General features: G+C 31.7%; 1 protein-coding gene and 4 non-coding genes across 5 annotated transcripts in view; 1 reads left to right on the top strand and 4 right to left on the bottom strand.

Annotated features, from left to right (window-relative positions):
* LOC125051743 (dopamine D2-like receptor) overlaps window positions 1-25,482 on the bottom strand; it is a 122,721-nt gene that overhangs the window by 40,464 nt on the left and 56,775 nt on the right. The gene's annotated exons all lie outside the window — the stretch shown is intronic.
* On the bottom strand, window positions 9,746-9,817 carry Trnap-agg. Its single transcript has one exon. It is a non-coding gene; the product is annotated as a tRNA-Pro (tRNA).
* On the bottom strand, window positions 12,615-12,686 carry Trnap-ugg. Its single transcript has one exon. It is a non-coding gene; the product is annotated as a tRNA-Pro (tRNA).
* On the top strand, window positions 15,152-15,223 carry Trnap-agg. The gene has a single exon. It is a non-coding gene; the product is annotated as a tRNA-Pro (tRNA).
* Window positions 15,473-15,544, bottom strand: Trnap-ugg. The gene has a single exon. It is a non-coding gene; the product is annotated as a tRNA-Pro (tRNA).

Below are 25,482 nucleotides of genomic sequence, written 5' to 3'. Positions count from 1 at the left end.
GTGTCTATGGTTTACATAAGGACGAGCTGTCACTGACACTTGACATTTAAAACATGTTTCTGCAAAATCGCTGCGGTTTATTGTGTCAAAAAAATAATTAAAGCTGTTTAATCTAGAAACCTATAATTATTTAAAAAAAGATTCACATTATTAAATATAGTATATGTGTCAATGTCAAACCATGTCGCCATTGGGGCACGGCGTCTTTAGTTGTTCGTCCCAAATTTAGTTACGTACGGTTTGATATTGCATTATTAAAGTGTCAAAATCAAGTATTGTATTGTTGAAATCTTGGCATAAAAGCAAAGTTGAAATTACATTCTCGCTTCAGCAGTAAGATAGGAGTGAATTACTTTAATACAAAAATAAAGGCCTACAAAGGACAATAGCAACTTGTAATTAAATTCGATCCCCGCATATTTATAGAGGTCTCACGAGTTACTGAATTCTGTAATTAAGCAAACCATGTTTACAGTTCAAATAGAACTGAATATTTTGCCCACTAAACTTTAACGACGAATTTCATTTATTTGCTTGGAAAACCGCCTCAATTTAAATGTTTGGATAACTAAACACCATTAAAACTTTAATGTATCTGTTTATATTTATTTAAATTATTTGATATTTATGTCAAAGTTTTAGTATTTACTTAATATTTTAGTTAATAATGTTTTTAATATAATTTAGTACTTTTATTACGACGTTTCTAAGCATGTTTCCAGTTTAGTGATTCTAAATAATTAATCAAATTTTACTAACCGATAGACTATCCCTTGGGAATACGTTGATACGTTGTTCCCATCAAGCAAATTATTTAACTAAAACACTCGTGAATGTGAATTTATTACACAGAAATAAAGACGGAATAACAATTACCCATATCGTTTTCTTTATTTTGTTTGTTGCAAATTCTGGTGTCCATTATATTATTCTTTGAAATACACAATTTAAAAAGTGTTCACATATATATACACACACACTTAAAAAGGCATTAAACCGCTATTTCCTGGTTTTCAAAACGTATCAGGAAATTTAATTCAAAATAAAGTTTTAATTAATATTATTATTGTGGCATGTAACAGAGATTTGAATTATTGTATGTATAAGGTGGGATTACATGGCGATGATAATTTAAAGTTGATATTTTTTCAGTTGAATCAAGTACAGAGAACAGTATAAGACTGAGATACGATCTTAGTTATCGATCAAATTTTAGCTACACCTAATATGACCTTAATACCTTTTTTCAAGAATAGGAAAATATACTTAAGGTCTAATGTGCCCACTTCTTAAATCTAAAAAATTACGATGTATTTTCGAAACAAGTGGTGATAACACCCTTTTATCTATAGAGAAAACATCTAACTGATATCTTAGTTACCAAACAATACAAAGCTGTAGCGCCCGCGATGATCTTTATTCGTTTGTATTGCAACTATTATATATTTAAGAACCTAATTTAAAACATAAATTCTCAAATAAATAAAGTACTCAAATTTATTCCATAAAACACATTTTTCAAATTCAAAATCATTTATTCATTTAGGTAACAGAATGTACACTTATGAACGTCAATAAAGAAATACATATTAAATGCCTCTAATTATACATTTACTGCTAGTCCTCAAATCTAGGGCGTAGAACGGACGAGAAGAACTTGAAATAAACTCCACCTCCAATCATTTTCCAACATAAACCACTTTAAAAAACGAAAATTATTCTTATATCCTCAAATATTATCATCAAACATCTCCATGTTATCCTTCCCGTTTAATATTAATAAACCGAAATTCGAGTCACAGAGGAATTTCATCGGGCACTGAATTGTATGGTGTAAGGAACTCTGCCATTGTTCAATTAGTCCTGACCTCCCCGATAGACGGATAAACAAGACCCGCTCACTTAATTACAATTCCCACTCAAATAAATATTTTTGAGGTACAATTTTAATGGTGTAAATACATAAACAGCTGAAATCAAAAGCTAAGGCGAAATCTGTTTCTAATCTTGTCAAATTAAAAACAATTCTGCTTGATAACTTCTATCACCACTCTATTAGAGTAATTATATCTCTTTTTATCACAGCGTAAACATAGTTTGACAGAAAGAGACAAATCAGAGACAAGTATGATTCATTTAGTATTTATGAATAAGAGGGTTTGAAGGGGGAGAAATTACAAGTATTAAAAAGGTTAAAAGTTCTACACCCTTGGATTTGGTAAAACTTCAGTGGGCAGCTGGTTCCACATAATGGTTGTGCGCGGCGAAAACTAGTACCATTTCAGTGTTGGTTATTATTGTGTAGTTCTTTAGCATTAGTAGTAACTGTTAGATAGAATAATTTTGTGGGGAATAAATAAAATATGGAGTGCCCTTTCCATACAAAAACTCATATTTTATTTTAATTCCTGACAAAACAATAACTGGTATTCCGATTCGTAAACTGAAAATGACAGTAGAGAAATTGCGTTTATTCAAAGATAGGTAAGCGATTCAATTTAATACTACAAAGAATATCCTAGAGCCAATATTAATAACATTACAATGGTTAGTTTCCTTTGGGTGCAATCTCAATTCAATATAACAGCAAAGGATGCAATTTCACCGTTTGAGTTGCCTTTTGGAATAGTACTCGTTAGCATTTGAAATGATACCTAGTTTCTAAATTATTTTAAAACCTGATTTCTAAAAGTGAGTTATATTAATATAGAATAATTTAGAAGTAATTCGGTATTTACTGGATTTATATTCCTATTTAGGCAACAGATTTTCCAGAGAATTTGAGCATTTTTAAAACTTAAAATTTGGCTGATCGTCCATATAAAATCAATGAAACTGTCTCAGAAATATATCTGTGCCGTCCTCCCCTATAATTTTCCTTCGTCGTACGATCAAGTTTGCGCACATGAAAAAAAAAACAATTCCTGCACAACCGGTATTTAAACACTACTCAACTAAATCAGGAAAGACTATGAACATATAATTTATTTTACGTTACTTAAAAAAAAGCTGTCGCTGTCGAAATAGGAGATTTGGCTCTAAACAAATGGCCTCAATCTCGTATCTGTCTCCTGTAGCCATGTAGGTCTAGATTTTCGGATTAGAACTACCGCAAATCAGTGTCTAGGATCACTTCGAAACTGTTTGGCGTTGGTTATAATGCGTTAACTTCAGATAGTAAATTCCAATGGAGCACATACACAAAGTTTACACAGGGCGTCAGCGATTTTATAAAATTTAGATGGAATAAGAAAAACCTGACTGATGCTGAGTTTCTCTGTTTTATTCCAACCTGAGCGAATCTTTAGTAAACTTAGGATTAAGCTTTTATTTATATTTTATATCTGCGGGAAAAGCGTTAATAAGTCTAGTATAGTAAATTGTTCTGAATTGTTGAGTAGGTTCTTTTGAAGTCTACTTAATCCAGATTTTTATGGAGCCATAATAATGTGTAAATCTTTCTACAACGTTACATAAATAACAAATACGAATTCATAATGTTGCCACTATAAATAAAAATTATCTCAAAGAAATAAAAGATATGAGTCGTCAACACAACTTTTTGGTTAAATTAGTTCTAGACAAATCAAAATACGACTTTAAATCAAAACCAGTGTGTGGTTGGTGTTCAATCATGTTCTGAAATGGACAGAAGCAGAATTTAGCTTTGAATGCACACTCTAATAAACAGAATGATTGATTGGATCTAGAGGAAAATCATTATCACAAATTTTCTGCAGGTATTTTCATTAAAATAACAACTTTCAGTCTACTTGAAGTAAAATCGGTGTTAATTCACTTCTTTGCTAGCTTTTTGTTAAATCGAACCGAAAGTATATTCACTCATTCAGGTAAATTTATTGGTCGATAGGAAATAGGATTCACTATTCCCAGGTATTACGTTAGAGTTATGCATTATTTATTCATGAATGTGTCGAAAGTGTTTGTTTCAAGATAGAGTTATGCACCTATAAAACTAAACGGCTACATATACTTCGTAAAATATTTATTTAAAGTTCTAAAACAACGTGTATGCAAATTATACAAGAAAATATGACATCACAAATTTTACACACATACGCATTAATTATATAAGAACATTATTAAACAAAACTTATATTTGAATTTCTTGACTCTAACTTATATCAGATAATATGTGAACGAAAAAATACGCCACAAATTGAAACGATACATATTTTGAATGTATGCTACATTCAAAATTTTTATCTGTAATATATTTATAGCCACTGTTTGTTTTGAACTGTAATATTTAAGAATAAATAAAATATTAAATATTAAATAAGTTCAGCACTCTAGACGCGGTGACATATATTGCGTTTAGAATCATGAGAAACAATATTGTACAAATTGACAGAGGCGGATCAAAATAAAAAAAAAACCCAATTGAGCATTAAATAATTCAATCAGCATAAAATATTTCCGAACATAAAAGTATCTCAAACATGATTAGCAATGTAAAATATTCAGGCCTGGGGTTACGGCTTTAGGGTAACCGTCATAATTCTGAAGTGTATATAATAAATGCCTCATTTATGGCATTACGTTTATAGAGATACCCTAATTCTAAACGAATAAACTGGCGAGTAGTCTTTCTTACATGACATTGCCAAGGCCTTTATTCTTTTAAACCCCTTTAGACATTTGGACACTGGTTCTATTAATATAATTAATCTTTTATTTCGCAGGTGCCGAAAATAGTAAAACATTTTATATGTTATGGTAGTCCGGTTAAAAGAAACATCCATTCTTTGGCTGCTAAATATTTTAGTTAAGATTTTTAGAAAATTTAAAAACATCGTTTTGAAATGAATTTCCATCTATCAGAAATATAATTACGTCATTTTGATTATGAAATCACTGTGACAAGCTATCGATCCTACTCAAGGACATGTCGGGGAATGACATGATCTAATTTATTAAAATGAAATCTTCGAATTTATGCGCCGTTCGTCGTTAAATCAATTGGTATGCGACAAAGAATTGTTTACCATTTCTATTGAAACTTTAACTATTGGATGACTTGTTATTGAATGAAAAACGGCCATAAGATTATTGCTAAATATAGCGTTTATATTATATTTCGTTAATATCTTTCTGCCTATACCGGTATAGTTAAAAACCTGATATATGCAAATTTATAAATCACAGCCCGCAATAAATTCACGGATTTGATAAATATAATCGTAAATCTAACCCACCTCTAACTCGATTTATTTACAAATATTCAAAACGATAAATTGTTAAACTTTTAGGTTTTAAAATGTCGCGCGTGTTTACATTGGACACGCTCCGAACTTTGATATTCGGGGCTTTTGTAATTTTATAAAAAAAACCTTTTGGTGTTTTACACTTCAGCGATAACCCTTTTGTAAAGCTGTAATCTAAATTTCCTAATTTGTAATAATAATTAATCTAAATTTGTAAAATGAAATAGTGACTTTTGCACTTTATTACACTTGTTCGTTTCATTATAACTTATACATATTTTTTATAAGCCTTCGGGACACTTGAAAAGGGCAGTCATCGAAGCCCATAAATACCCATTTTAGTGGGTGCGTTGCAGCTTTTAAGGGAGGAGTATACTCTTTCTTCTCTCCCAGGAAGAATCTCAATGGGAGTCTATTCCACAGTTCCCTAGTTTGCAAAAGAAAGTGTTTTGTGAAGCGGGCCATGGAAGACATCAAGATGACGCTGAAGAAATTTGGATTAATACGCGGATTAATACGGCTCGTACGGTGTTGAATCGAGGCAGGAGGGATCAACTCAAACAACTCTTCAGAACACACTCCATAGTACTCCTTTTAAATTACGAATAAGTTTATAAACTATCTGCTTTTATGCCTGTTTTTAACATCCCTAGTTATCAAGCACAGCAACCTCTTCTTCGGCACCTGTTGTAATAATTTTAACGTTAAACCCGATTTCACTTTGATATTCCTGACAAAATATGGGATTAAATGCAATGACCACTGAGAAGCAATCGTAATTTTACGTTTAAGAAATGCAATGTTACAGATGTGAATGACGGCTGTATGAGTAAGTATTCATAGTAGACATATTATTAGTATATATTATATATTATTATAGTATACCTAGACATATGCATTATCAATCAAACTATTGTTAAGTACACTTCTATCTACTTCGTAACTGTCAAGAGATCCCAAACTCGTGACTTTTGTATAAGATGGTTATTATATACGAATTTCAATTATTACAGATTTATATTGTTTACGGGTCTACTCCATGATCGAATAGCAACTGTAATCAATACTACTTAGGGTTGTCGGTTAAACAATTTAACTATCAAATTTAACTTTATTTAATTAAACTAGAAATGTCCAGCTGTAATATGACCGAAGCAATAAACTTTAACCGTTATAAAAACTTAAGGCACATTCAATAAACCCAAGTTACAAAAACCCGGTTAAAATCCGCTGTGTAAACGATTATCGGTTTTATCGTTCGACCCGCAAATACACGGTAAACACTGTCCGTTAATATTCTACTTCCGCATCGATAAAAATACGAAATATTAACGCTGAAGTTTGAAAATGGCCTTAAAAACAATAATTCATTTTTATATTTGCAAATGTTGCTTTTAATCGAATGAACCAATTTGCTGGTACACAAACATAACTGGTAGTACTTTTAAATATACTTTTAAATATAATATCTAGAAAGTGAATTGTATATAACCAATGATTATTTATATGTAATGAAGTGATTTTAGTTATTTATCTTTGATTTATAACAACGGATAAGTTGTACCTCACAATCAACCGATCGGTAACGTCGTTTTTTCTATCTTAGGTGGTAATACAAACTTTAATTGATTTGATTTCATAGGGCCCTGCTGGGACTAAGAACAAAATATATCGAGCTAATATTACCTTATCGAATAATATAAAGATAAATATATTTTATTATATTAACATTACAGCTGTTTAACTAGGAGCAAATAGTAGAGGAAAGTATGAGAACATAGTTATTGAAGTCAAAGGCGCAATATTTACTTAAATATTTACGAAGTCTTCGTAAGCCTGTGTTCAAAGTTTTTCCTACGTTCTCAGAGAATTAAAGAAAAAAAAACGTCAGAGAAAATCGTTAAAAGGAACGTCTACTTAATATTAGTAGTTTTATAATAATTTTTGCATCTTTTGTACAATTGTTCCCTGCATGGTAGACAATTATATATTTCTTGACAACATTTAATTGTATAATTTATAAAATTAGTGGCTGATTGATTCTTCATTTAAATTTCGCCTATTCGTTGTGATAAATTTCAAACTGAAATAATCTGAATCATCGTGCATTCAAATTGAAACTGCGTTGCCATCGCAAGCCAATCGTGGTGCGGTAATTGTGGCAACCTCAAACCGGCTTAATTATCCCCGTATAAACTCTGGCAGAATTATTTATATCGTTAATTACTAAATACACAACAATTTACCTTTATATTTTATTATTTTGTCTATAAGACCTTGAACATGGTGAAATATATCTTAATATTCTTCTTTTGTTTTGTTGTTGTATCATGAAGATTTCTATTTAAGAGCTTGTACTGGCAACTTTATCAGTGTTTTCGGTTATATTACGCATCCTTTCATCGGATGAAATAGACATTTTGTGATTTAATGGCGCCTGGTACCGGGGACCCCAGAGCTGATGCTTTCCTCGCTCAACGAATAAGTATCGCAAAACAGCGAGGAAAGCTGCCAGCATTAAAGATACACTGCTACAAACGTTTAAAATTTGTTTATATTTTCTATCTATCAATTTATTATTATTATTACTATGTAACGTAGGTTAAATACTGTATATTTGTGGGATGGAAATAAATAAATTACTATATTTTGTTAATAAAAAAAAAATTGTATGAAGACTATGAACATAGCGACATTTTTTGTAATTGCATATTTGAGAACCGACTGTCAACATTGTGACTTAGTTTAGAAGGTGTAGATATGTTAACAAAACTTATAATCTAGGTGAATCGGGTATATTAAAGGTGTATCATGAATTACAGAAATGGCGCATCTAATTGGTCTATAACTCATAAAGCGTGTCCTATCTCGACACACAAGACCTTGCACTTGGCTTTAAGCCAGCGATACAAAAGTCAGAGTCGAATCTTATTATACTTGTTAGCAGGGGCTACATAATTCTAGGGCCCAAATAAGCTCGTGTTTATAAGTAGAAATATGAAAGGCCGAAGAGGCCTAGGTCAGTTTTATAACACCAATGTTTGGTGTAACGAAATAAAATATAATTTTATTAAAACTCATTTTTATTTTCATTGGAAATGTGTGTAAGTTTAAAGATTCGCGGTAAATGTATAAGCAGGGTTACCCTCCATGTACACTTGACATTCACTCGAATGTCCAAAAAGTCGACGGCGTGTGTCAGGCATAGGAAGAGACCTACTTGCTTATTAGATTTATAAATGATCATGATAACAGATACAGAAAAGGCCCAGAAAGGAAAAGGTTGAAGAGCCTCTGGTTTATTTATTTTTTTATGTTTTATATCATATTCCGTATCCCTAAAATGTTTGAAAACGGTCCTGTGCTTATACACCTAATCTTTTCGTTTCTTTTCGTATTTTTACCCGTTTTGGAGAAAAATCTTCAGTATATACGGAAACAAAAACCTATTCTGCTATCTTTAGAGTTATTCTGAAATACTATATTTTAAATGGTTTTGACGTGTAAAATATCATAAAAAGACTCAAGCGGCTAATTTGGGGGTTGCACAATCCACAGTCAGCCCTACGTTTTTTCTGCACTTCACGGTGATTATATAATACTTTATTCTTATATATCTTTCAAAAATCTACTTAAATAAACTGGAATATTTTTTCCCATTTAAATAAAATATATGACTTCCAAAATTTTAGTGCATATTGAAATTGTTTAGGTTGATATATTTATAAGGGGTTTAGTAATTTTACACACAGAGCGCTCCCTTATGATAATAGGCTGCTCCTATAAAGAAATAGGGATGTTGTCGTTGGTCAGACCGTAAGGACTGACTTCGCGACACGCAGTATGCAAGAAGACTATATTTATAATAAATTAAATAGGCTACTTAATATCTACACACTCACCGTCAACAATCTAAAAATACGATTAAAGGACTGGCATATGAACACACCTTAGTTCTTGTGTTGGAGATGGAGTACTGGCACTGGCACTCAGGTGCTGGGTACTGGCACTCAGCACTCAGGCGTGTTGAAAACAGTTAGAAAAATAAATAAAATAAAAGATGTAATTAAATTATAAATATATTATTTTAAGGAATTTAAAATTAAGTTTGTTATGGAAGCTGGGAACCCTGCCACAGGTATTTTTGTTTACTAGAAATCTTACACATTGTAATTATTATTATGTACTTATAATGAATAAACACATTTTCAGATTTATTTTTTACTATTGCGCGGATATCTTTATATTCCAGATATAAAATTGTACTCCTCTCTATATGAGAAACAATTGTGTATTATTTTATATCTAACGATGATGGCACAAGAATTATTATTTCCTAAACAGATCCTAATTACGCTATTAATGGTCATATTTTGGAGAGATTCCAAATTAAATGAATTATTATTTTACGCGTTTAGGGGTTCTGTCTAGATTGCAATTTGCATTGAACGGCCGATATTAAAATATACTTCAACCTGTACGAAGAGCATACATTAAAAACAAAACAATTTTTTACGGGGCTCGTCCGGGATTTGAACCCGGGACCTCTCGCACCCTAAGCGAAAATCATACCCCTAGACCAACGAGCCGCCTATCCAAGTAACGGAATATCGGTTCAAATAACCGCCAAACTACGTCTCAACTACCTTTCACTTTTTGAGATTCAAATGTTTAGAGCGATAAAACATTATTTATGAGATATGTGATATTAAGTGTTGAGTAAAGTAACACAATCAGATTTAATAAGAACGTACATATACACTTATAAGCATTATGGCCTGGAAGATATAATTTATAAGCGATAAAGCCTTTATACTACGAACTTTGTCATTTTAAATTGTAGTTTTTTATAAAAAATTTGCGTACAGTTGAGAATATTCATATTTTATGTGATATTTTATACACATCTCGTCACGGATTTTCGGATTCTATCAGCATATAAATTTTCGATGCACTAGTTTCTAAAAGAAAATATATTTTTTAAATTAATCATGGATTACGTTTATCAGCGTAATAAATTCGATGTATTTTATGGTCCCTCTGATAATATAATTTAAAACCGATAACTATTAATAAACCACTATTCATAACACATTGAGTTTTAGTACTGGATAAATATATTAGTTGCAGCTCTCATACATTTGATTGTTTGCTAATTGAAATAATAGTACCTTTATTGGTTCTGGCCTCAGATTTCTACATTTGTTTCGTTTATATTTTTTCTCTATCGGGAATTATGTGATCTGTGTTTTATATTTGTAGATTTTTAAGTCTTAGCCAGTGTAAATTACATAGAAATATAAAATAGTGGGGCTTCAAACAAACCAGCTCACATAATCACAAGGAACTAGGCTAACACGTTACTATTAAATGTATGAAAAAAAAATTCGTGGCCCTCATAACGAATAAATAAGTACTCTTCGTCAATGAATCTGCTAGATACGGGTGGGTTATGATTAAAAATCCTGTTACCTGTAAATTATTAATCGTAAACCCCCCCCCCCCTCACCTCGCTTTTTTTGTTTCTATACCTGTATAAATAAATAAAAAATAATATTCAAATATTCAAATCATTATAAATATTTAAAACTACACAATTAATGGCCACAAATGCCTCGTTATATAATTAATTGAAATATAAAATGTAATTATTAAATTTTCCGACGTTTCACGTGTTAATTCGTGACCGTGCATGTTGTTAAAAAATTAAAATATATCATCATTAAACGTACTGTATTATTGTATATATAATATATACGTTTATTGATGTATATAAAGATATTATATTTTAATAAGTAGTAACTATCTATGGCTTACTGAGTATTGTGTATAGCATATATTATAACCTGGACCCAAGATAGGATAAGTATATATAGATATTACGCGCAAAAATGCTGATGTAACGACGATCACTGAAACATCTAAAGGCCCCCACGACCCATCAAAAGCGATTCAAACATAATGCATTCCCACCTGTACTCAGAGTCATTAATTAGAGCCATATCACTTAAAAGCTTAAAGAAATATGAAGAAAAGCGTACTTAGCTAAAGCGACAAATATACTTTTTAACTGAAATGCTTCTTTATGTATAAATGTTTCATCAAAAATAATTAAATAGATTATTTCCGGACAGGTATTTTATAACAATGATTCAAAAGTTTGCATTTTTATGTCAGAAGGGCCAGCGTGTACCTAAGATATAAGTATTCGGATGTAGATGTTAACGTAAAATTGTAAACACCGTTAGATTGTAATCAATCTCGCGAGATTATAAACTGTCGAAAGATTGTGAACCTCAGCTTACTCCTTACAATTTAACGTATTATTATTCGGTAGATTGTACTACACTAACTTAGTTATCATTCAAACTTCTTTGGTCAATTACAGATTAATTTTACTTTCCAACAATTTCATATAACTACCGAATAATAATACGTTAAATTGTAAGCAGTTCGTTGAGGTTCACAATCTTTCGACAGTTTATAATCTCGCGAGATAGATTACAATCTAACGGTGTTTACAATTTTACGGTGACATAGATATAGGATAAAGCTATCTATTAGGTATGTGGTGATGCCCGGCGAGAGACACGGCCGACCGCGGAATGTATGCGGTTGTGTGAAATTACAATTTGCGAATGACGTTGCTCGGATAAGTCACTGAGATTGTTGAATATCGGAATTCGAATCGGAGAGGTTAATAATGCATTATGTGCATTATTTCTTCAAAACATTAGCGATATAAAAATGTTATATTAACTAACAATATACTGTGTTCTCCTAATTTATTTTTGCACTGTATTGGTGTAAATTCATTTTGATATTACTATAAAAATACCCTTCTTATTTTAAGCGCCTTTTAATTTACATTAACTTATTAAACATTTTTATCATAAATCTTGCAAGTACCGCCAATTTTACATATACACATACATATATAGCTTTGATTTTGAGCTTAAAATGAGTAAATAAACATGTTTAAATGGTTGAATAAATTTCAATAACTTGACACTAGACCAGGTATCAGATATTTTTCGAACTCCCTAAAATATTGTTTTATATTTGTATTATGTATGTTAGGTATAAGACTTGAATATTAAATGCAATACTTTATAATTAGAAATGCTTTAATAGACAATTAATATTTATGTGTATTTACAATACGGTCAAAGGAAATTAAAATAAGCAAAACGTGGTAAACCGCAAAGTTAGCTGTAACTGTTTAGGCTTATAGCAAATTTTGCTGTGCACGAATTAGGACAAGATAATATCCTATTAAAAAAAATATCATATACGTTACTTGCAAATGTGTAATATGATATTATTAAATATAAGAAGAAGATAAGGTTACAAAATACTGATAATTTTGAAAAATAAAAAATGATCGGGCTCGTCCGGGATTTGAACCCGGGACCTCTCGCACCCAAAGCGAAAATCATACCCCTAGACCAACGAGCCGCTTGAAAACTAAGTGAAATGCTCGGACATGTTGAAAGTAAAGACGTGACATTACATCATACACCTTTCACTTTCACACGTACCAGTTAAACTCACGATACGAAGCATAAATATGTTGTTATATTAATAAAAGAAACACGTGATGACGAATATCATGAAGGCTTATAGGTTATGTTTCATTATTTTATATTCTATAATTAGATTTATGGTATCACTCAATAAACACACGCTTATCTGCATTTGTCTCATTAGTTATATATTTAAAGGTAAATACAGGTCGATTGGGTCCTAAACAAGCCACTTTCCTGCTTGCTTTTTAAGAGCAAGTATCAATTGTCGACATACAAAGATAAATCTATTCGTGAACATCCGGGATCCGAACGCATCATATTGCATAAAGTTTTTGAGAATATGCAATTACAAATTTAAACATCAAATTAGAGGAACACAGAACTTAGTCCTGGGGCATGATATACAGTGACAAGATCTCGTCCTCTTGAGAAATTCTTAAAGTGAATACGCAATCACGTTGTACATCTTTACAATAAGCCTACCAGAGTAGCATTAGTTGTTCAATGAGAGTGCTATTTCTATGAGCAATGCCGTTGGAATGCTTTTCTAAAGCTTCAAGTACACGATACTAAATCTATTGTATAATCAAGCAACTTTATAATATAAATACTCGTAAAATGAATCGATGGAGCAATTTACGTCAAAAGAAAATTATATATTAGAGATTGATTGAATTATATATAGGGATTGATCTAAGAGGGATGAAAATTATGGGTTGCATGTATTTTTGTATGCTGTATCATAAAAAAATAAAAAGAAAAAAATTGTCTAAAATTAATTTTTTTTTTGGTTTGGACACCCCTTATCACTTAAGGGTTTGAAAGATATAGTAGTAGATAGATAGTAGCCGATTCTTAGACTTACTGAATATGCATAAAAAACATTTATAAGAATCGAGCCGTTTTGGAGGAGTATGGGAACGAACATTGTGGCACGAGAATTTTATATATATAGAGATTATGTATAATTTGCATAACTAGATACCAGCGATATGATATGGAGTCACACAGGTTCTCAGGTCATGTTGTCAATAAATACATCCTACATATATATATATATATCTGTCATTCAACTGTTTTAATAGCTTTTAAGGGGGTCCATTACTAGAGTATGTTTACATAGGAAGGTACACCGCGGGAATTTGAACTTTTAAAACGCTTAAAAACTAACAAATGTCTAATTTAGTCGGCAACATCCAAATGATATCCAATAACGAAGGTATCCTGAATTCCTTATTTAAGTATAATCGCGCACAAAAGCAAATATGCCGGTAAAGGTCAGCCACTCGTAAAGGAACCTCTTAACTATAAATCGTTCTCCACTTGATTACACCTCTGTACCTGACGTTTTATGCTTTCACCTTCCAACCTGAATTTCGGCATCTCCTTATGTATTATTTATGGCTTTTAACCACGACTTTGGCTGCCATTTTAATGATTTATGTTGGTATTAGCATACCAAGTGGTGGCTTAATGAGGAAAGGTTTTGATTTTCTTAGCTTCATAAAATAAAATTAAAAGTAATCGTCACTTCTATACCTCATAGTACTTTTATGTACTACTGTGTAATTAGGAGTTCTGTAATCTTCTAAATGACACGAAAAATGCAAGATTCTTTAATCAAGATAATTAAATTTTTGTCTCAATTGGTGGTGTATTGAGTTAAGTTGTGACCTAATCAAATCAAAGCAATCTAAATTAATTAATTAGTTTTACATTTGAGCAGGGTTCACACCCCAAGTGTGCACCAATTGACTTACTGACCATGTGCCCATTTAACACTCGCTCGTACGGTTAAGGAAAACATCAGGATTCCGATATACCTTATATCCAAAAAGTCACCTTGTCAATCACCTTGTTGTGCCTACACTAATTAGCACCAATAACAATCTGAGGTCCAGATCTAAATGGTAGTAGCGCCACTGGTTTATTTATAGTAATTTAAATATTTCAAGAGATTGTTTGAGAATGAAAGTTAGTAAGGTATATAATAACTGAAGTATGTAAGTATATAGTTTTATCACCTTGCAAAAGCGACTATTAATTCGAATTTAGTAAGTTACATATTTTTTTAGAGAAGTAACCTGGTTGGTTCAAATAATATACAGTTATATGAATCTTTATATTTAATCATATAAATAAAATCTAAATTAAACATTGCGATGTCTCCTCCCATCATAACGTAATCATCATAATATGACAGAGACAAATGGGCACTGTATATATTTTATTTTTATGAATAAGGATAATGGTCATAATATTAGATAATAAATTAATATAAGTCTTAAATTGCCATAAGATTGTATCGGAGATACAGATAAATACGTGACGGAAGTGAAAGTACGGTAGTGACACCGAAGTTACCAGTTTTGGATTTTTGTTCGACTATCAAGCGGCTCGTTGGTCTAGGGGTATGATTTTCGCTTAGGGTGCGAGAGGTCCCGGGTTCAAATCCCGGACGAGCCCGCAATACCTTTTTCTTTTTTTGACTATACACAGACAAAAGCCATTTCCATACATAATATAGTTACATCACTTAAGTATGTTTGTGGAATACAGAAGAAATACACAAATTCTTAAACGATAGTAAATTAAAATAATTAACTATGCTACACCGTATGTCCATTAAAACATTGATTCGATTTCTTATTTGAATATCGTAATTTAAGACGATTCGTATTTAAAAAAGAAATCCGAAGTGCAAAAAAATAATACGGGCTCGTCCGGGATTTGAACCCGGGACCTCTCGCACCCAAAGCGAGAATCATACCCCTAGACCAACGAGCCGCTTGACGAGGTATCAGAAATTATTATAAAATACTAAAAACGTCCTAAGATACAGTAATTTCCAGGCCCATTCGATCACGGCGGCTTACATCTATTATTACTTATCATATACACAGATGTAGTACACAAGTTTACGAGTAAGCCTTAGTAATATCTATTTTATAACTGTCATACTTTGATGAGCCGGATATCCAAAGCTGCTGTATCACGATAGCAGGCGTAGATCTTTACGAGCTCATCCCAGGCTCGTTAGTGGTTTTGAACATTTTTTTAAATGTTTGTTCTATTTTTGAACCAGAATTTCAGAATGATAAGATAAAGTACCTAATACAAAAGTATTGTTATAATTTTTAACATTATTATTTATTGCTGTCGAGTGACATAACAACTGTTTATTTTCAAAACAAAAATAAGAAACAAAATTCATATTTTATTACAAAAGTAATGTCGACCGCAATTCTCGCTCGCTTTAATTATCTTTCAGGGTTTTCCATGAAAGGATATACGTTGTAATTTTGCAACGACATTTATTATTTGCTTTACTATGTCAACTACTACTTTTTGCTCAAGACCGAACGCGATGGAGGCTCATTGTGGACGCCCCCTGCCCTATCTAGGCATTAATAGGACATGAAGTCAAGTCAAGAAAGTCACATTCACAGACATGTATAAAGGAAATTACTCTATTTCATTCAAAGTGAAACTCAAAATAACTTTTTGCATATCGGTCACTAAGTACACTTATGAACGGCAACACAAAAGATGTTAAATTGATTCAAAATTTACATTTACAACCAGTTCGCAAGTCGAGGGTGCAGAGAGGGCAAGACGAACTGGCAAGAAACTCTCCGCCACTCTTTTTTAATCGACAACTTTTGAGTCATACAAATTGTTTGCACTGGAGCAAATCAATCCCAAGGATTAGGATCATTTGAATAATCGTCAAATTTATAAATAGCTTTATTGATTAATTTACGTTTAAAAAGAGTTTTGAATTTATTCAGTGACAATTATTTTTTAATTTCGCTAGGGAGTTTCGCTGTTGTTAAAGAGAAAACAATTTCCTTATAAGGAGTGGTTATCTTCTGGAGCCTGGTTGGTCGTACCTTTCTGCCAGAGCCCTAAACAGTAAAACCTATTGCGCTTCTATTTGTATATTATATATTACCTAATAAGTTTATTGACTAGCTGATCCTTATTAATTCAATGGCAGAATAGGCAAAGCTAAGTTAGAAAATAGGTGCCTCGTGGTACTTCCGTTGTGTCGAATCTTCGTATATCGTGTATATATGGAAAGTCTCAAAAGGGCGTGGTCTGGACGGCATAATATGTATGAACCCACGACATTGTTTTGTATTATTTTCCAGTTTAATTTTCGGTATAAGGTTTACCAATATGCAATTAACTAATCAGTAACCCTAACCCCTAATCAAGGAACAGATTAACAATAGCAAAACAAAGTTACACATAAGTTCTCCTGTTACACAATATGTTGCCGACAAATTGATTCCACCCGGAAACTTAGGCATTTTGACAACCGCCCACTTACTAACTAATTCTGACTTATTCAGTTTTAGTTTGGAGGACCTTGGAAATTATTTAAGTAATAAATTTTAATCTATACACATTTGTATAGTATCTGCAAAATATAGGTGAAGTATTGACAATACAGCAAATTGTTGTACTACAGTTATAGAAGACATTGATATTTAAAAAAAATCCGCTATACCATTTGTCTAAGAAAAAAGAAAAAAGCTTAACGATACAGAACATCGTGCTATGTCCGAATTATAGCTTACATGTTAATAATTTTGAAGCCTTCTAATAAATAATGGAAGATTGATTGACATTTTATTCTGAGTTGTCAGTTTAGTTATTTATATTAGAATATTAATGGACATTTTGTATTATAGGTTAACATTACTATGTCTAAACATTGGTATTATAATCCTAAAACAAAACTTGTAGCAAAAGTGAGTTCGGAAGTTTGCACTAAACATATCCTGCTCAATCGTGACTTTTGTAAATGTATTTTCTTATTATTTTCCATTTGTATTGTAATTCATGAACAGTGAGATTAGCTTTTATTTGTTTGTTTATTTTATATTTACTTTGGTAAATGCATACTTTTTCAGTTTTACTTGGTAATTTTATTTTTGTTCATTTGGTTATGCACTTCTTGCACTTTACACTTAGTATTTCTTTTATTTAGTTTTTTTCCTTACTAGAGTTGCCTGGAAAGGCCGTTACATCCCTAATAATTTATATTATTTATTTTTATTTATTATATAAGTATAAATACAACAGAAGATTGATGGGGAAAGGGTGCATTTAATTTTCAGCAAAGTACATTTCCCTAGCCTGTAATAATAGTTCAGGCAACTAGTAGCTCATTAAACGATCGCGGTTCGCCTGTGATTAACGTATGATATCGTCTACACGCCGACACTTCCTTAGTGATGCCATAGTGTCTAACGATGTTATTTTTACCACAGTGTAGAATTATAACCTCGTATGTCAAAAAACCATTTATTTTTTATTCTTAGACTCTTATTTCTTATTCACATTTAACTGGTATAATCATGAAGTAAGGTCTTATTTATGTTACTAATAAATAAGTCCTGTTTAACTTCCAAAACTATGGATAAAAACACATAATAATATTTTAACGAACATTGACGAAATGAAACATTTTTTTCGTTTCCTGTATTGTTTGTTTTTCTGGACATACATAGGTTATCATTCTACACGATATGCTAAAATAAACTAATTGAACTGTTACTGTAAGAAATAAATTAGGAATAATTTTTATTTTATATAATAAAAAGTAATATTTAGTTAAAAAGAAAAATCAATAGCCTCCACATTAAGATTCCCTGTGTCGTGGGCAGTCAGTCTCTTCATTTTGACATGTGAATTGTACTTGACAATTATAATTTATTTAGAAATTACACTTACATTTTATAATTAAATTATTATTGCACGAATTGAAAATTTTCCGTTTCAGCATAGCACAGGTTGAGATGTTGTTTAAGAATATTGTGTATGATGTGGTGTGGTCGGTGTTTGTTTCCAAAAGTTATTAAGTATATTTGTCTAACCGTTTAAAAATGTTGTTCCTTTGTACAAGTTTGAAGTTGAGTAGCGAAACGGTACTCCCATCCTATAGGATATCTTATAAAGAATATGCATTAAAATAATATCAACTGGCTTAATGTTTAAATAATAATGTTTGTCAAAAACCGAATTTATTTTTGACTCGACTTCTTTGACTTCGACACAAATCACCAATCTTTGTCATGTTAAGTTCTCAGTGTGTAAACAATATAAAAATTATATGTTCTATAGTTCTTATTATGCAAAGCCTTCACATTAACAATATTAATAAATAATGGTCCGTCTTGTAATCAAAAGGTTTAAATAACATCGATACCAATTAACATTTTAATGAGCACATCACTATCGTAATCTAAAATAACGATCACCCATTAAGACGCGGGTAAAAGAGACTCTAATGAATGCTAGTTACACTATGAGCTCATCATTCACTCCTGCTTAAAGGAAACAAGTTTTGCCCTTGATTGGAGCCCTTAAATTGAATTTCCCTTATTTTAGATCAATCTAGAATATCGTACGTTTGATTTCCTTTAAATTTACTGCATATATATATAGATAAAACTTAATTAATAATTATATTATAAGAGATTCGTTTTGTAGAAAGTTAAAAGTCAATATCATTTATTCATATAGGTAACACAATGTACACTTATGAATGCTTCTAATTTTACATTCAAGGGCGTAGAACAGAAGAGAAGAACTGGCAATAAACTCTCCGCTAGTGTTTTTAATCACCAAGTTTTTTGTTCTACGCAACGTTTGTAAGGAGCTGCAACCATTACACCATGTTCCACATCGCAATTAATATAATAATAATATATATAATATTAAAATAAATTAAAAACAAAGAGTTGTCCTTTATCAGCAGGAGGCATGGTGAAATAGGAGCACGCACTTAAATTCTCGTAGTCTCTTTTACTCCAGTAAAGGTTTTGTGTTACTAATACTACTGATTTTTCAATTTATCGAAGTTCATTTTTTTTTATAGAACAGAGAGCAAACGGCTCACCTGATGTTAAGTGATAGCGACGCCCAAAATGCCAGAATTCGAATTGGTCCGGAAATACTTCAGTGGGCAGCCTTAAAAAACACTCAGTTGTAGAACGGTGGACGTCGATGTAATACGGGAGAAATTTCGTATACTGCTTACGTCATAGCCATGCTAATAGATCTTGTTATTAATGTCCTTTACAACGTCCAATACATTTTCTTAACATGCTACAGCGGCGATAAAACATACAAAGGCAAACAGGACAAAATATATGTGAACATATACTTGCATGTATCTGTAACCTATTCGTATCGAATATATTTTAGTCCCTTATATAAAGAGGGGATCACGGAGAAAACAGGAATATAACAATACTGTTTACGTCCCTAATAGGGGCGTACGTAAGTGGGTCAAACTATGGACCCGTATTTGCACGTACTCAACTCTGAGAGTGGTCTTGAGTGAAAATGACAGGTCTTAAAGTTCTCTGAAGTAAAACTGCTATTTTACTTGTTTAACAACTTAATTCACTCCGGATTTAATACTATGCGAGGATGACTGAGTTTTTTTTATAATAAAAAGCCTTTAAACATTATGAGAAAAACATCGTAACCGTGGTAGCAAACTTGGAAGAACTTTTAGTTCATCGTTTATCCTTATCATATAAGGTCGAATTTGTTTTACATTCCGATATTGCTGTAAGAAATATCAAGTTGTAAATCTATTTCTTGTTTCGGAAATAAATTTGGGAAGTTACGAGTACAGTAATGTAAGTAAGAAGGGCAATTTGGCCTACTTTCTTGAGCGTGCGATCTCATCCCTGAGGTTGTAGGATCGATCACTGGCTGTGCATCTACTTTCTTTATATGTGCGCACTTAACATTCGCTCGAACGGCGAAGGAAAACATCGTGAGGAAACCACCTCACGATGTTTTCCTTGTCAGGCTGAGGGGCTGAACCTACTTGCCCATTAGATTGATAAAATATGATCATGAAACAGATAAAATCTGAGACCCAGTATGATTATTTAATTTATTTTATAATTCTATTCACATTCCATTTAAAGAACCCGTTAAAACTTATTTTAAAGCAAATCCATAATCCCGGGCTCACTGAGGTAATCACGAGACACGAACCCTAAAACAGCAACAAGAAAGTATAAAAACTTAAAGCAAAATCACTAAAAGTAAAAGATAACAATCTCGTCCCCGAAGTTTGACCCACTTTTGCAACTACCCTCATAATTACTAACAAGTTTCTCTTGCCTCGGTTATTGATACTTATACTTTATGTTTCTTTGCGTTTAATTGACACTTCATCTTAGAAAATCCGGGCATACGAATTAAAAATAAAACTAAAATAATCAAACCCTAGGGTCTGGCCTCAGATTTTTGTCTGTTTATCTGTTTCATGATCATTTGTCAATCTAATAGGCAAGTAGGTAATCAGCCTCCAGTGCCTGACACACGTCGTCGACTTATTGGGTCTAAGGCAAGCCTCCCTCACGAAGCTTTCCTTCACTATTTAAGCGAATGTTAGATGCGCACATAGAAAGAAAGTCCATTAGTGCAAAGTCGGGGATCGAACCTACGACCTCAGGCATGAGAGTCGCACGCTGAAGGCACTAGGCTAACACTGGTCTAAAGTTATCAGAACTTGCCGTTTGTACCAACCATTTTTTTTTCATTTGCGTAACATTTAACTTAGTGGTTTACATAGATCAATAAGTTGATACTATTGTAATGAAATATTTAAGAATATCAACACAATTTTTATTACATACTCATACAAAGAGAAATAATTTACCCGAAAGATAGCACATCCATTTTCTCTTGCTCGTGTCGATTTTCTCCTCGATAGGAGCCTGCCTGTGAATGCTTTAATAAGTTTAATGCATTTCCTTTCTCTTTGGACAGCTTTCTTCGTATCTTAGAAGGCTATTTGTTAAGTCGTTTCTCGTCCCCTTCGTGTAATAAGAAACACGGAGTTAAAGCTTTTAAACGAATCGAGATGTTCTTAGGCTCTCACGACGTTTTAAAAATATACCTTCTCTCACTAAGATGTAGATCGCTCTTTTTTTAAATATTAGTTAAATGAAACTTAAAACTGAAACTGCTGCTTTTATGTTAAAGTAGGCTTGATGTTTAGTAATGCAAATGCCAGAACAGTCACGAGAACGTTGCTGGCCCATAAAAAAGACTCTGCTATTATAACCACAGACTAAAGAAAATATATTTATCCCAACTACACGAATTATTAATAACTGTTGTTAAGTGTTAATTAATTTTCCTTATAATTATAATAATACAAACTAAGACATTTCTAGAGTCCATTCCGCGTCGAATATTCTTCAATCAAACATTTCTTGAAAGTACTTTCATCAACTGAGAGTACATTTAAATAATACCTCTTGCTTTTTATTGAAAAGAATTTTCTTTGTAGATCAAGAATGCTCTAAATATTTTCATAAAGTTACATTTTTAAACAAAACTTTTTTTAAACAGAATTTTTAAACAATTAAAATTTTAGATTGACATTTAAGCGCGTTGTTGCTGTTTTTAATAAACACTGCATCTCTTTAGGGTTGAATTTTAAATTGAATGATAATGAACGAATCATATACATACAACAATATATGTTTTTTAATTTTGTTACGTATTCCTACAGACCGGTTCAAATATTTTGTATTATTATGCATATATGTACCAAAACTGCATAATCATACAGAATAATGTCTAATATGTATATCGCAGCCTACAAGCTTAATTAGCCGTTCTATTAACAGCCTAGCCTTTTAACTAAACAGGCCGCTAGTTAAACAGCGCCGTTTAACTAGCAGCCTGTTTAGTTAAGAGGCTAGGCTGTTGCCTATTATTTAAAGTAAATTTAATTCAATTAACAAATTGAAAGGCTAATTAAGCTAGTTGGCTGCGATATATATAAACGATCCCAAAATATAAAAGGTTTTATAGGCGCGCGTATGTTCGTTATAACTTCTCTAGGCTACAAGATTCATAATGCTAAAAGTGAATATGTGAGGTTTTATGTCGACCCACAAATACCGTGATTACTTACAAGTCGATTTTTTTTAAACAAACAAAAGTTTCACTCAAAATACTATATCTCACAAACCGAGTACTAGTATATAGTCATAGTACGACACTTGTCAAATTTATACACGTGTCTTTTGAAGGTTATGGCTAACTTTTAATTCAATACTAGTAACGCCATCTATTGGTCAACCTACGAACTTTTCAAACCATCTAATAGAGTAGAGTAGGACAAAGGTCCTTTATTCTTAAAATTTAAAATAGTTTAAATTTATTTTTCCAGCACACAATATAACCTAAAGAGACAAATGACTAAAATAATAGTTTTCCTCTTTGTGTCTATATCTCTCAAAGAAGTTTTAAACGTGAAAAAGAAAATCATATTCCTCCCGCAAAGCGTAACTAGAATAATAAGTTATTAATTAAATGAAAATTATCCGTTTACGTCCTACTATCTAGATATAATATAGAAACTCTCTTGTATTTAGGAAGATGTACAGGGAGAGTTTCTTTCAATTTTCTTTATTCAATTTTCCTTATTTTCGATGGGGACATAATAAAGGGAATTTAAAAAGGAAATGTGAGATACAAGCAATTTATTGAGCTCATTATGTTTTTTTCCCTGGCTTTATGACACTTCTGTGAACGGCCATGTTCTTTAAAAACAAATATACAATAGTAATAGGACACTTTTGCATTAATGATTTTTGATTTATTTTTAAACTTACTGCTTTAAAAAAATAATAATAATAATGAATAATAAAAACTTTATTCATGACATAATTTAATACATTTATAATGTTAATTTAAAATCAAATTACAATTAGATACTGATACTGGTGACAGTATATCGAAGTAATGGAAGCCAAATTTAGCGTTATCACTTAATTATTTTCTCCATTTTATCTTTTACCTATTCAGTCTATCAATAAGCAGACCTAGATTCAGTAGAGCGTGCTTTCAGTCTATAGAAATTCGTCTTAAAAGATATTTTTAGCCTTTTAAAAGTATTTTGTTAATGCTGTGCAGTGAAGATCATTGTTCGTTTTATATTTATTTCGTGCATGTTATTAAATGTAAAATATATTTTTAAACAATTTTATATTACGTTTGGTTTATTAATTATAAATTTATCAAAGTTTTTTTTAAAATACCTATGGCATAATATGTGAAATATACAAATCACTAAAAAAGTTATAAGCTAATGTTGCTGAGTAAAACTGGGGGCCTACCATGAGCTTTTATTGCAAGCCTATGAACATTATTTTATCTAAAACGATATCTTCAATGACATAAAAAGGGGCCAAAGCCCAGAACCTTTTTAGGTCTTGGCCTCAGATTTCTGTATCACTTTGTGATGGATAATAATTAATATTAAAGAAAAGTCTTGAGATCAAAATAAACACAATTCACTAGCTTTATATCTAGAGAACATGGTTGGGTCGATTAGTTATGTAATGTATTTATATAATCATTAGTGATATGAATTGTCTAAGACAAATATAATGTCAAAACATTTAAATTCACATTATTTTATTTTATTATTATTATATTTAACCAAATAGAGAATAGGTTTTAATTTTCTAAAAACATAAAAATCCGTATCATAGCGAAATAAGGCATTAGCAATAAAAATTGTTGACTGAATACAGTTTTTTTTGTACTGGCACGCATGGAGGCTTTTATCGCCACAGAGGGCGATATAAGGAAACGTCATAAACTTTTAATAGACTCATCAATTTCCCGCTACCGTAAAAAATATAATAAAAATATATTTGTCGAATCAGCTTTATCAAATTTTGCTTCGTGTTAAGATTTAAACTATTTCTTAAAGTAAATATTGCTAGATTTGAATTCTTGTAGGCCTTTAATACGAATAAATAAATAATTGTCTTCTCGTCATTTATTAACACTTGTTTTACTTGCGGTGAAAACGATGGACGACCGCCTATCTCTAAATAAATAATAAAAACTTTAGAGGTGTCAAGGGACACCCGGATGGAACGAAATTACTTTCGATTAATTTATATGTTAATTGGTATCATAACAGTATGATAGATTTTATCGACACCAATCTTACGACGAAAAAAAAGCCAACATCACGAGGTGTTCTCAGGTGGTCACCCATCCAAGTACTGACCTCGTCCGACGTTGCTTAACTTCGGTGATCGGACGAGAACCGATGTATTACAATAGCAAATAGCAAAAAAGTGTCGTGACAACTTTTCGTAAGAATTTTTTCCGTCTAGCCCCCTTTCACAACGCGCGATAAGGAACTTCGTTCTAATAATCGGATTGATAAGCCTCCATGGGACTGTATCAGTTTTAATTAGAATAACGAGCAAGGAATTCAAATATCGAACAATGTCAATCACCTACAAACGAAGACATAGACGTTTTGTAAAAATTATGAACAATTTTAACTCACTGAAATAAGGAATTGTTCTAAATAGATCAATCACAACGAACGCGTTAGTACTAAAGAGTGAAAGGCCGTTTTGAATATTCAGATAGAATTTAAATTTTCATCGCAAAAAGTCGTCACGAACGTGTGTTATGTCAATATTTTTGCATTGCAAAAATTTTTCACCAAAAATCGGGTAAATAGGCATATTCGGTGTGCGGTCTCCGTATTTAATTTATTGTAGGTGGACCCTCCGTGAAATATTACTATTTGAAATGTTGGTTTGCATAATTGCTTGGCTATTTTTGGACCGCATTTTGAGACTGAAATAAAATGTGGTATTTTATTTTAGCGACACTTACTGAATATTTTAAGT

This window comes from Pieris napi, chromosome 8 (genome assembly GCF_905475465.1).
Source record: "Pieris napi chromosome 8, ilPieNapi1.2, whole genome shotgun sequence".
Classification (NCBI taxonomy): Eukaryota; Metazoa; Arthropoda; class Insecta; order Lepidoptera; family Pieridae; genus Pieris; species Pieris napi.
The sequence above is the reverse complement of the archived record's forward strand: the minus strand, read 5'-3'. Positions and strand labels throughout refer to the sequence as shown.